The sequence below is a fragment of the Heptranchias perlo genome, chromosome 7 (genome assembly GCF_035084215.1).
Source record: "Heptranchias perlo isolate sHepPer1 chromosome 7, sHepPer1.hap1, whole genome shotgun sequence".
NCBI lineage: Eukaryota > Metazoa > Chordata > Chondrichthyes > Hexanchiformes > Hexanchidae > Heptranchias > Heptranchias perlo.
Window position 1 is genome coordinate 45,081,660 of NC_090331.1, and position 9,558 is coordinate 45,091,217.

The following is a 9,558-nucleotide window of genomic DNA, read 5'->3' on the forward strand; positions in this document are numbered from 1 at the left end:
GGATGGGCTAAAAATTGATGAAGAAGAGGTACTAGAAAGGCTAGCTGCACTTAAAGTAGATAAGTCACCCGGTCCGGATAGGATGCATCCTAGTTTGCTGAGGGAAGTAAGGGTAGAAATTGCAGAGGTACTGGCCATAATCTTCCAAACATCCGTAGATACGGGGGTGGTGCCAGAAGACTGGAGAATTGCAAATATTACACCCTTGTTCAAAACAGGGTGTAAGGATAAACCCAGCAACTATAGGCCAGTCAGTTTAATCTCAGTGGTGGGGAAACTTTTAGAAACGATAATCTGGGACAGAATTAACAGTCACTTGGATGAGGGTGGGATTGATTAGGGAAAGCCAGCTCAGACTTGCTACAGTCAAATCGTGTTTAACTAACCTGATAGAGTTTTTTGATGAGGTAACGACAAGGGTAGATGAGGGCAATGCAGTTGATGTGGTGTATATGGACTTTCAAAAGCCATTTGATAAAGTTTCTCATGGTAGGCTCATCTTCAAGATTGCGGCCCATGGAATAAAGGGGTTAGTAGCAACATGGATACAGAATTGGCTAAGGGATAGGAAACAGAGAGTAGCGGTGAACGGTTGTTTTTCGTACTGGAGGGAGGCGTACTGTGGTGTTCCCCAGGGGTCAGTGCTGGGACCACTGCTTTTCTTGATATATATTAATGAGACTTGGACTTGGGTGTACAGGGCACAATTTCAAAATTTGCAGATGACACAAAACTTGGAGGTAAACAATGAGAAGGATAGCAATAGACTTCAAGGGGATATAGACAGACTGGTAGCATGGGCGGACACCTGGCAGATGAAATTTAACGCAGAAAAATGCGAAGTGATACATTTCAGTAGGAAGGACGAGGAGAGGCAATATAAACTAGAGGGCACAACTCTAAAAGGGGTACAGGAACAGAGAGATCTGGGAGTATATGTGCACAAATCATTGGAGGTGGCAGGGCAGGTTGAGAAAGCGGTTAAAAAAGCATACGGGATCCTGGGCTTTATAAATAGAGGCATAGAGTACAAAAGTATGGAAGTCATGATGAACTTTTATATCCAGTTCTGGGCTCTGCACTTCAGGAAAGATGTGAAGGCCTTAGAGAGGGTGCAGAAGAGATTTACCAGAATGATTCCAGCGATGAGGGACTTTAGTTCCGTAGATAGACTGGAGAAGTTGGGGTTGTTCTCATTGGACGGTTGCGAGGAGATTTGATAGAGGAATTCAAAATCATGACGGGTCTAGACAGAGTAGATGGAGAGAAACTGTTCCCAGCAAGTGATTAGGATCTGGAATGCACTGCCTAAGGGGGGGTGGTGGAGGCAGATTCAATCATGGCCTTCAAAAGGGAACTGGATAAGTACTTGAAACAAAAAAATTTGCAGGGCTTTGGGAAAAGGGCGGGGGAGTAGGTCTAGCTGGATTGCTCTTGCATAGAGCCGGCGTGGACTCGATGGGCAGAATGGCCTCCTTCCGTGCTGTAACCTTTCTATGATTCTATGATTCTAAGTTTTGTTTTCTCTGGTGGACATGTGAGTGCTGTCACCAGGGCCAAGTGGCTGTGCTGACAATGACACAGTTATAGTTTCCTTACTGGGCTGTTGTGCCAGACAATGTAGTATATTGTTCAGTGACATCAGTAAAACATTGAGTGTCATTGAATCATAGAATCATAGAATCTTACAGCACAGAAGGAGCCATTCGGCCTGTTGTGCCTGTGCCAGTTCCTTGAAAGAGCTGTTCAATTTAATCCCTCACCCCAGCCTTTTCCCCATAACCTTTCAAATTAGTCCTCTTCAAGAACATGTCCAATTGCCTTTTGAAAGTTCCAATGGAATCTGCTTCCACCACCCTCTCAGGTAGTGCGTTCCAGATCTTAACATCCCTCTGTGTGAAAAAAATTCTCCTCATCTCCCCTCTCGTTTGTTTGTGAATTATTTTAAATCTATGACCTCTGGTTACCAACCCACTTGACAGAGGAAAAGTTTCTCTGTACTTGTTCTATCAAACCCCTCATAATTTTGAATACCTCTATTAGGTCTCCCCTTAATCTTCTCTGTTCTAAGGTGAACAATCCCAGCTTCTCCAATCTCTCCACATAACTGAAGTCTCTCATCCCTAGTATCATCTGGTAAATCTCCTCTGTATCCTGTCCAAGGCCTTGACATCCTTCCTAATTTGTGGCGCCCAGAATTGTACACAGTACTCCAGCTGAGGCCTAACCAGTGATTTGTAAAGATTTAGCATGACTTCCTTGTTTTTGTATTCATTACCCCTATTTACAAAGCCAAGTGTCCTATACACTTTCTTATCTGCCTTTTCAACATGCCCTGCCACCTTCAAAGATTTGTGAATATGCACCCCCAGGTCCCTCTGCTCTTGCATGCCCTTCAAAATGGTACCATTAAGATTATACTGTTTGTCCATGTTGTTTCTCCGAAAATGCATCGTTTCACATTTATCCGCATTAATTGCATCTGCCATGTGTCTATCCATTTCACCAGTCTTCTTTGTCCTCCTGAAGTCTGTTACTATCCCCCTCACTATTTACTACGTTGCCAAGTTTTGTATCATCTGCAAACTTCAAAACTGTACTCCCTATACCCAAGTCCAGGTCATTTGTATATAACAAGAAAAGCAATGGCCCTAATACCAACCCCTGAGGGACCTCACTGCATACTTCTCTCCAGTCAGAAAAACATACATTCACCTCTACTCTCTACCTCCTATCCCTTAGTCAATTACGTACCCAAGTTACCACCATCCCATGTGCTTCAATTTTCAGAATAAGTCTGTTATGTGGTATTTTATCAAATGCCTTTTGAAAGTCCAAATAAAGAACATTTACTGCACTACCTTCATCAATCCTTTCTGTTACTTCATCAAAGAACTCAATCAGGTTAGTCAGACACGATTTGCCTTTAACAAAGCCATGCTGGCTGCCCCTTATTAACCAATAGTTCTCCAAGTGAGAATTAATTTTGTCCTTGACAAAGGTCTCCAGCAGTTTTCCCATCACTGACGTTAGACTGACAGGCCTGTAATTACCAGATTTATCCCTCTCCCCTTTTTTGAATGGGGGTGTAACGTTTGTAATTTTCCAGTCCTCTGACATCATTCCCATATCCAAGGAGGATTGAAAGATTGTGGTCAGAGCTTCCCACAGCAACGTAGGATGCGTCCCATCTGGACCAGGTAACTTGTTAATTTTGAGCGATGCCAACCTATTTAGCACCTCCTTTCTATCTATTTTTATCTTATCCAATATATCTAATCCCCCCTCTACTGCAACATTAACTTCATCTTCTTCTTTTGTGAAGACAGATGCAAAGTCTTTACTAGAGAAGAGAATGCTGCCATTGTACCAGTAAAGGAGGAGGTTGTAGCGATATTGGATAGGATAAAAATAGATAAAGAGGCGGTGCTTAAAAGATTAGCAGAACTCCAAGCAAACAATTCACCCGGTTCAGATGGGATGCATCCTCGGTTATTGAGGGAAGTAAGGGTGGAAATTGCAGAGGCTCTGGCCACAATCTTCCAATCCTCCTTAGATATGGGATGGTGCCACATGACTGGAGGATTGGAAATGTTACACCCCTGTTCAAAAAAGGGGAGATCGATAAACCCGGCAATTACAGGCCAGTCAGCCTAACGTCAGTGGTGGGGAAACTTTTAGAGAGAATTATCCGGGACAAAATTAATTGGCACTTGGAAAAGTATGGGCTAATAAATGAAAGTCAGCACAGATTTGTTAAAGGAAATTCGTGTTTAACTAACTTGATTGAGTTCTTTGATGAGGTAATGGAGAGGGTTGATGAGGTTGATGATGTTGTGTATATGGACTTTCAAAAGGCATTTGATAAAGTACCACATAATAAACAAAATTAAAGCCTATGGGATTAAAGGGACAGTGGTTGTCAAAATTGGATAAGGGACAGAAAGCAGAGCTTAGTGGTGAAAGGTTGTTTTTCAGACAGGAGGGAAGTATGCAGTGGTGTTCCCCGGGGGTCAGTATTAGGACTACTGTTCTTTTTGATACATATTAATGACCTGGACTTGGGTATAGAGGGTATAATTTCAAAGTTTGCAAATGACACGAAACTTGGAAATGTAGTAAACATTGTGGAGGATAGTAACAAACTTCAGGAGGACATAGACAGACTGGTGAAATAGGCATACACATGGCAGATGAAATTTAACGCAGAGAAGTGTGGTGTGATATATTTTGGTAGGGAGAATGAGGAGAGGCAATATAAACTAAATGGTACAATTTTAAAGGGGGCGCGGGAACAGAGAGGCCTGGGGGCACGCATACACAAATCTTTGAAGGTGGCAGGACAAGTTGAGAAGGCAGTTAAAAAAGCATATGGGATCCTGGGCATTATTAATAGAGGCATAGAGTACAAAAGCAAGGAAGTTATGCTAAACCTTTATAAAACACTGGTTAGGCCTCAGCTGGAGTATTGTGTTCAATTCTCATTACCACACTTTAGGAAGGATGTCAAGGCCTTACAGAGGGTGCAAAAGAGGCTTACTAGAATGATGCCAGGGATGAGGGACTTCAGTTATTTGAAGAGATTGGAGAAGCTGGAGCTGTTCTCCTTACAACAGAAAAGGTTAAGGGGAGATTTGATAGAGGTGTTCAAAATCATGAACTGTTTTGATATAGTAAATAAGAAGAAACTGTTTCCAGTAGCTGAAGGGTCGGTAACCATAGGACACTGATTTAAGGTGATTGGCAAAAGAGCCAGAGGGAAAAAATTCACTGGGCCATGGGGAAAGAGCAGGGGTATAGGACTAAGTAGACATGGCTTCCTCCTGTGCTGTACCTACCATGAATACTATGATACTCATTCATCACTACAGTTATGCCATCTACTTACACAAGATTTCATTTTTTGTCCCTAATAGCCCCACCATGGAATCATAGAATTATTGAAAGGGTACAGCATGGATGGAGGCTATTCTGCCCATCGGGTCCGAGCCAGCTCTATGCAAGAGCAATCCAGCTAGACCCACTCCCCCACCCTATCCCTGTAGCCCTGCAAATGTTTTTGTTTCAAGTATTATCCAGTCCCTTTTGAAGGCCATGATTGAATCTGCCTCCACCACCCCCTCTGGCAGTGCATTCCAGATCCTAACCACTCGCTGTGTAAAAAAGTTTTTCCTCATGTCACCTTTGGTTCTTTTGCCAATCATCTTAGATCTATGTCCTCTGGTTCTTGACCCTTCCGCCATTCCTTTAACTTTTTTTTTATTGGGATGTGAGCGTCGCTGGCAAAAACAGCATTTATTGCCCATCCCTAGTTGCCCTTGAGAAAGTGGTGGTGAGCCGCCTTCTTGAACCGCTGGAATCCGTGTGATGAAGGTGCTCCCACAGTGCTGTTAGGAAGGGAGTTCCAGGATTTTGACCCAGCGATGATGAAGGAATGGCGATATATTTCCAAATCCGGATGGTGTGTGACTGGAGGGGAACTTGCAGGTGGAGTTGTTCCCATGTGCCTGCTGCCCTTGTCCTTCAAGGTGGTAGAGGTCGTGCGTTTGGAAGATGCTGTCGAAGAAGCCTTGTCGAGTTGCTGCAGTGCATCCTGTGGATGGTGCACACTGCAGCCACAGTGTGCCGGTGGTGAAGGGAGTGAATGTTTAGGGTGGTGAATGGGGTGCCAATCAAGCGGGCTGCTTTGTCCTGGATTGTGTCGAACTTCTTGAGTGTTGTTGGAGCTGCATTCATTCAGGCAAGTGGAGAGTATTCCATCACACTCCTGACTTGTGCCTTGTAGATGGTGGAAAGGCTTTAGGGAGTCAGGAAGTGAGTCACTCGCCACATAATACCCAGCCTCTGACCTGCTCTTGTAGCTACAGTATTTATGTGGTTGGTCCAGTTAAGTTTCTGGTCAATGGTGACCCCCAGGATGTTGATGGTGGGGGATTCGGCGATGGTAATGCCGTTGAATATCAAGGGGAGGTGGTTAGACTGGATGTTGTCCAGGTCTTGCTGCATGCGGGCTCGGACTGCTTCATTATCTGAGGGGTTGCGAATGGAATTGAACACTGTGCAATCATCAGCGAACATCCCCATTTCTGACCTTATGATGGAGGGAAGGTCATTGATGAAGCAGCTGAAGATGGTTGGGCCTGGGACACTGCCCTGAGGCAGAGCAGAAGCACACAACTATGCTTTTGCTTTTTATAATAAAAGATTTTTATAGTAGAATGTCCCCTCTGCTACTCCAGCTGCCCTGTTGCAAAGAAGTTTTCAGCATATTCAGACTGCACCGACTAGCAAAGCAAGAATAAATGATCCACTGGCAGCATAACAATTGACGCTCTGAGCAGCGTGCTGCAGCCCATTCCTGCAAATCGACAACGTGGAACATTGGAACTCAATATCAAGTATATCCGTCGTTGCAGCTTTATACCGGCTTCGCGCATTCACTCTTGTGCATCGGTGGTTCAGTGGTAGAATTCTCGCCTGCCACGCGGGAGGCCCGGGTTCGATTCCCGGCCGATGCAACAGTTTTCTTTTCCACTTTTAATGTCAGTTTTTGATTTTCGTTCCTCACACACTTTGTCCCTGAGAGCATTTCAGTTTTTATAAAAGTCGTTAGATTTTTGAGTTGCTTCCGCTGGGATGGAGTCGCAGGAAAGAAATTAAAAAGTGAGTCTCGCTGAAACGAATGTGAAGGCTTTGCGTTTCCCGTGGTAACTGTAAACCGATTTACATTCGAATTTCCAGCCGAGTGATTAATACAGCAGCAAAGCTCTGTGAATCGAATTCATATTTCACTCCAACACGCCAGTTAAATCGGATTTCAGCCGTTATTTAGCGGCACTATTTGGGCTTGGGGATGTAGCTCAGTGGTAGAGCGCGCGCTTCGCATGTGTGAGGTCCCGGGTTCAATCCCCGGCATCTCCAACAAGTCAGCTTTTATTTATGTTGTAATGGAGTTTAAACGCGTTTCGCTTGCATTCTTCACAGGTACTTTCAGTCAATGTAGTAATTTTGTAAAATTAAATCACAACGCTATCAAAGTGAAAGGAAGAACAAACAATTAAAAAAACCGAGAGCTGGAAGAGCTTATCTTGGGGTTTGACACTCCTGGGAATCCATTACTCTGCTGGAGACCCAAACCAAATGACCGAGAAATGTACGCGTCAAGTTTCCGCCTGCCCGGTTGACTCTCACCCCAGAAGGCCACTTACCTTAGTTTACAAGAGCCACAGCGTTGGGGCTCCAAAATAATGCTGGAGTTTAACCAGATAAAGGATGCAGCTTAACAACTGTCATGGTTTGGGATTTTTGATCATTTTTGTCTTCATGGAAAGGATTTTGGGATTGGGTTATGTTTTAAAACAAAGTGGATATACATAGGTTTAAAAAGAAAAGCCACAGGTTGCAGGTATTGGAGAATGTTATACTAAACTAATGTACAAGCCAGTTTGGGGGATCGCTCAACTCATAGCCAATTTCAAATATGATACATCGCAGCCCTATTAGCCAGGGTGACAAGTGACATTAAGCAATTTGTCATCTCATCCCAAGTGGCCAAACAAATGTTCACACTCCTAGTGGTGAGGTCAATTCTATTCACGTAGCCCAGGGCTGCATTAACACACGCGCCCAGAGTCTGGGCCAAACCAGTGTCCTGTGAACACAGCTCACCATAAACTTAAACAGCACTGCTTGCCTGTTGTGTTAATTGCAATGTACGGCAGGCAGTGACTAGAATTGGACAGTGACCGGGAGTGGAGGGCGTTTACGTTACCACATTGTGGTCCCAGCGCCGGGAGGACGCCGAAAAAGCCAATGAGTGGAGTGGGAAGAGCGGACGGTGCCATTGAAGCCTCACAGCAGGTAGGAAGGCGTGGTGGAAGAACTTCTAGAAGCCTCAGCAGCTATTCACAAGGATATTTAATCTTTAGGCATTTTATTGCACGTTTGTGTTTTAATGGGGAGGCGAAGAGGGTGCGGTGGCCTTGAATGTTCTTGGTGCCCAGAGCTCTAGAGTAAAATCCAAGATTCGGTCATTTACTCCCATGGCTTCCAGTTTCATCCTAATGGCTGTATAAAGCACTGTGTCAAAAGTCTAATAAGGATTGATGAATACATTATGATATTCCACAATTTCAAATTAAACCATAATCTACCCAATCTTCATAAAATCGAACTTGTTTCTTTTTGATTATATCACAAATCTCCAAAGCAGGCTACATATGCCCCAGAAACACTTAAAGAACCATCTTGAGAGCCATTGATAACAGTGATATTTTGTCTCAGTACAATTCCCCTTTCCTGGATAGTGATCACAACTGTGCTGTGGAACACGACAGGTATACATGCCTCAAACAAAATCCTGTTCCCATGCCTCAGAAAGGCAGCACCAAGATACTGTTTTTGGTGCTGATCCATTATCTAAATTTATTATGGCTCTCCTCTCCCTTACCTAGAGCAGCTTTAAGGAATTTGGTTTGAATACCATCCACGCCTGCCAACCTACATCTTAGCTATATTTGTGTGGAGTCCACTTCCCTCCAGTGAGCTGCTATATTGAGTCCTCCTATCTGCGCAGCACATCTGCCCACCTTTCTGAGCTCCATACAGATGGGTCCCTAGTACAGTCCATTGGGTTCAATGACCACTCAGTTTAATGCTCACTCTGCACCTGAGAATGTCCACACAAGTCTTTCAAAGAGCACCAGACTTGTCAGTCATTGGCAATAACCCAAAGAAACCCTTTCAACCATGACTGATGACAAACATTGGCCGATGGAAAAATTACGTAGAATAATATTTATGTAATTACAAGGCCTTGAAGATGATGCAACCTATTAATCCTGCTTCATCTCCTTATCAACCTTCCTGGCCTCATGAAATGCTATGTCATAATTTATCTTCACAGTAGCTCTTGATTGTTCTGAAGAGGCTATGAGCTCTACTTTCACCTAACAGTTCTTCTTTCCTTCATAGTACCTTGAAAAGGATCTGCTTAGTGAATGAGTGGCAGGTCCCAACTTCAATTTGTTTTTCACTTCAGCCACAGAGGCAAAAAAAATCATTGGCCATATCACCTGCCATTGAGTCTGCTTTATCCGCAATCACATGGATCAAATCTTAGGCTTCACGCTCAGCAGTATCGTTCTTGTTGCTTGGTGCCATTGACCACTCCAACTTGGTGGTTATCCCTTTTCGTGAAGCCAGCATCTGCCTCAAGATAGCTAAGAGCTGCCTTACTGACAAAGAAAGTAAGCAGCCCGGTGGTCTGAAATTTCTCAGCTATGTCAAACAGCACAATTTGAAAGCAAAGGATGTGCCAAGGTATTCCCTGCTGCATGAGTGATTGTTGTGCTGCTTTGAACTTCCTGCTAATGCCACGTAATCAATGAACTGCAGAAAGGAAAAAAAACTACTACCACCAAAAAGGTTTACACCTGAGAAGTTAAACAACTTCCACTTTACTCTTTTCAGATTCTGACAGTCCTGCTGTGTATTTCCATCACCTTCTATTTTTAACTACAGGAGGAAGTTCTCAAGTTATATTTCCTAAAAAGAACT

The 9,558-nt window shown here is 43.8% G+C and overlaps 2 non-coding genes across 2 annotated transcripts; both read left to right on the forward strand.

Moving 5' to 3' along the window:
• The first annotated feature begins 6,447 nt into the window (after positions 1–6,447).
• Positions 6,448–6,518, forward strand: trnag-gcc (transfer RNA glycine (anticodon GCC)). The gene has a single exon. It is a non-coding gene; the product is annotated as a tRNA-Gly (tRNA).
• A 331-nt stretch (positions 6,519–6,849) lies between these two features.
• trnaa-cgc (transfer RNA alanine (anticodon CGC)) lies at positions 6,850–6,921 on the forward strand. The gene has a single exon. It is a non-coding gene; the product is annotated as a tRNA-Ala (tRNA).
• The last annotated feature ends 2,637 nt before the right edge of the window (positions 6,922–9,558 follow it).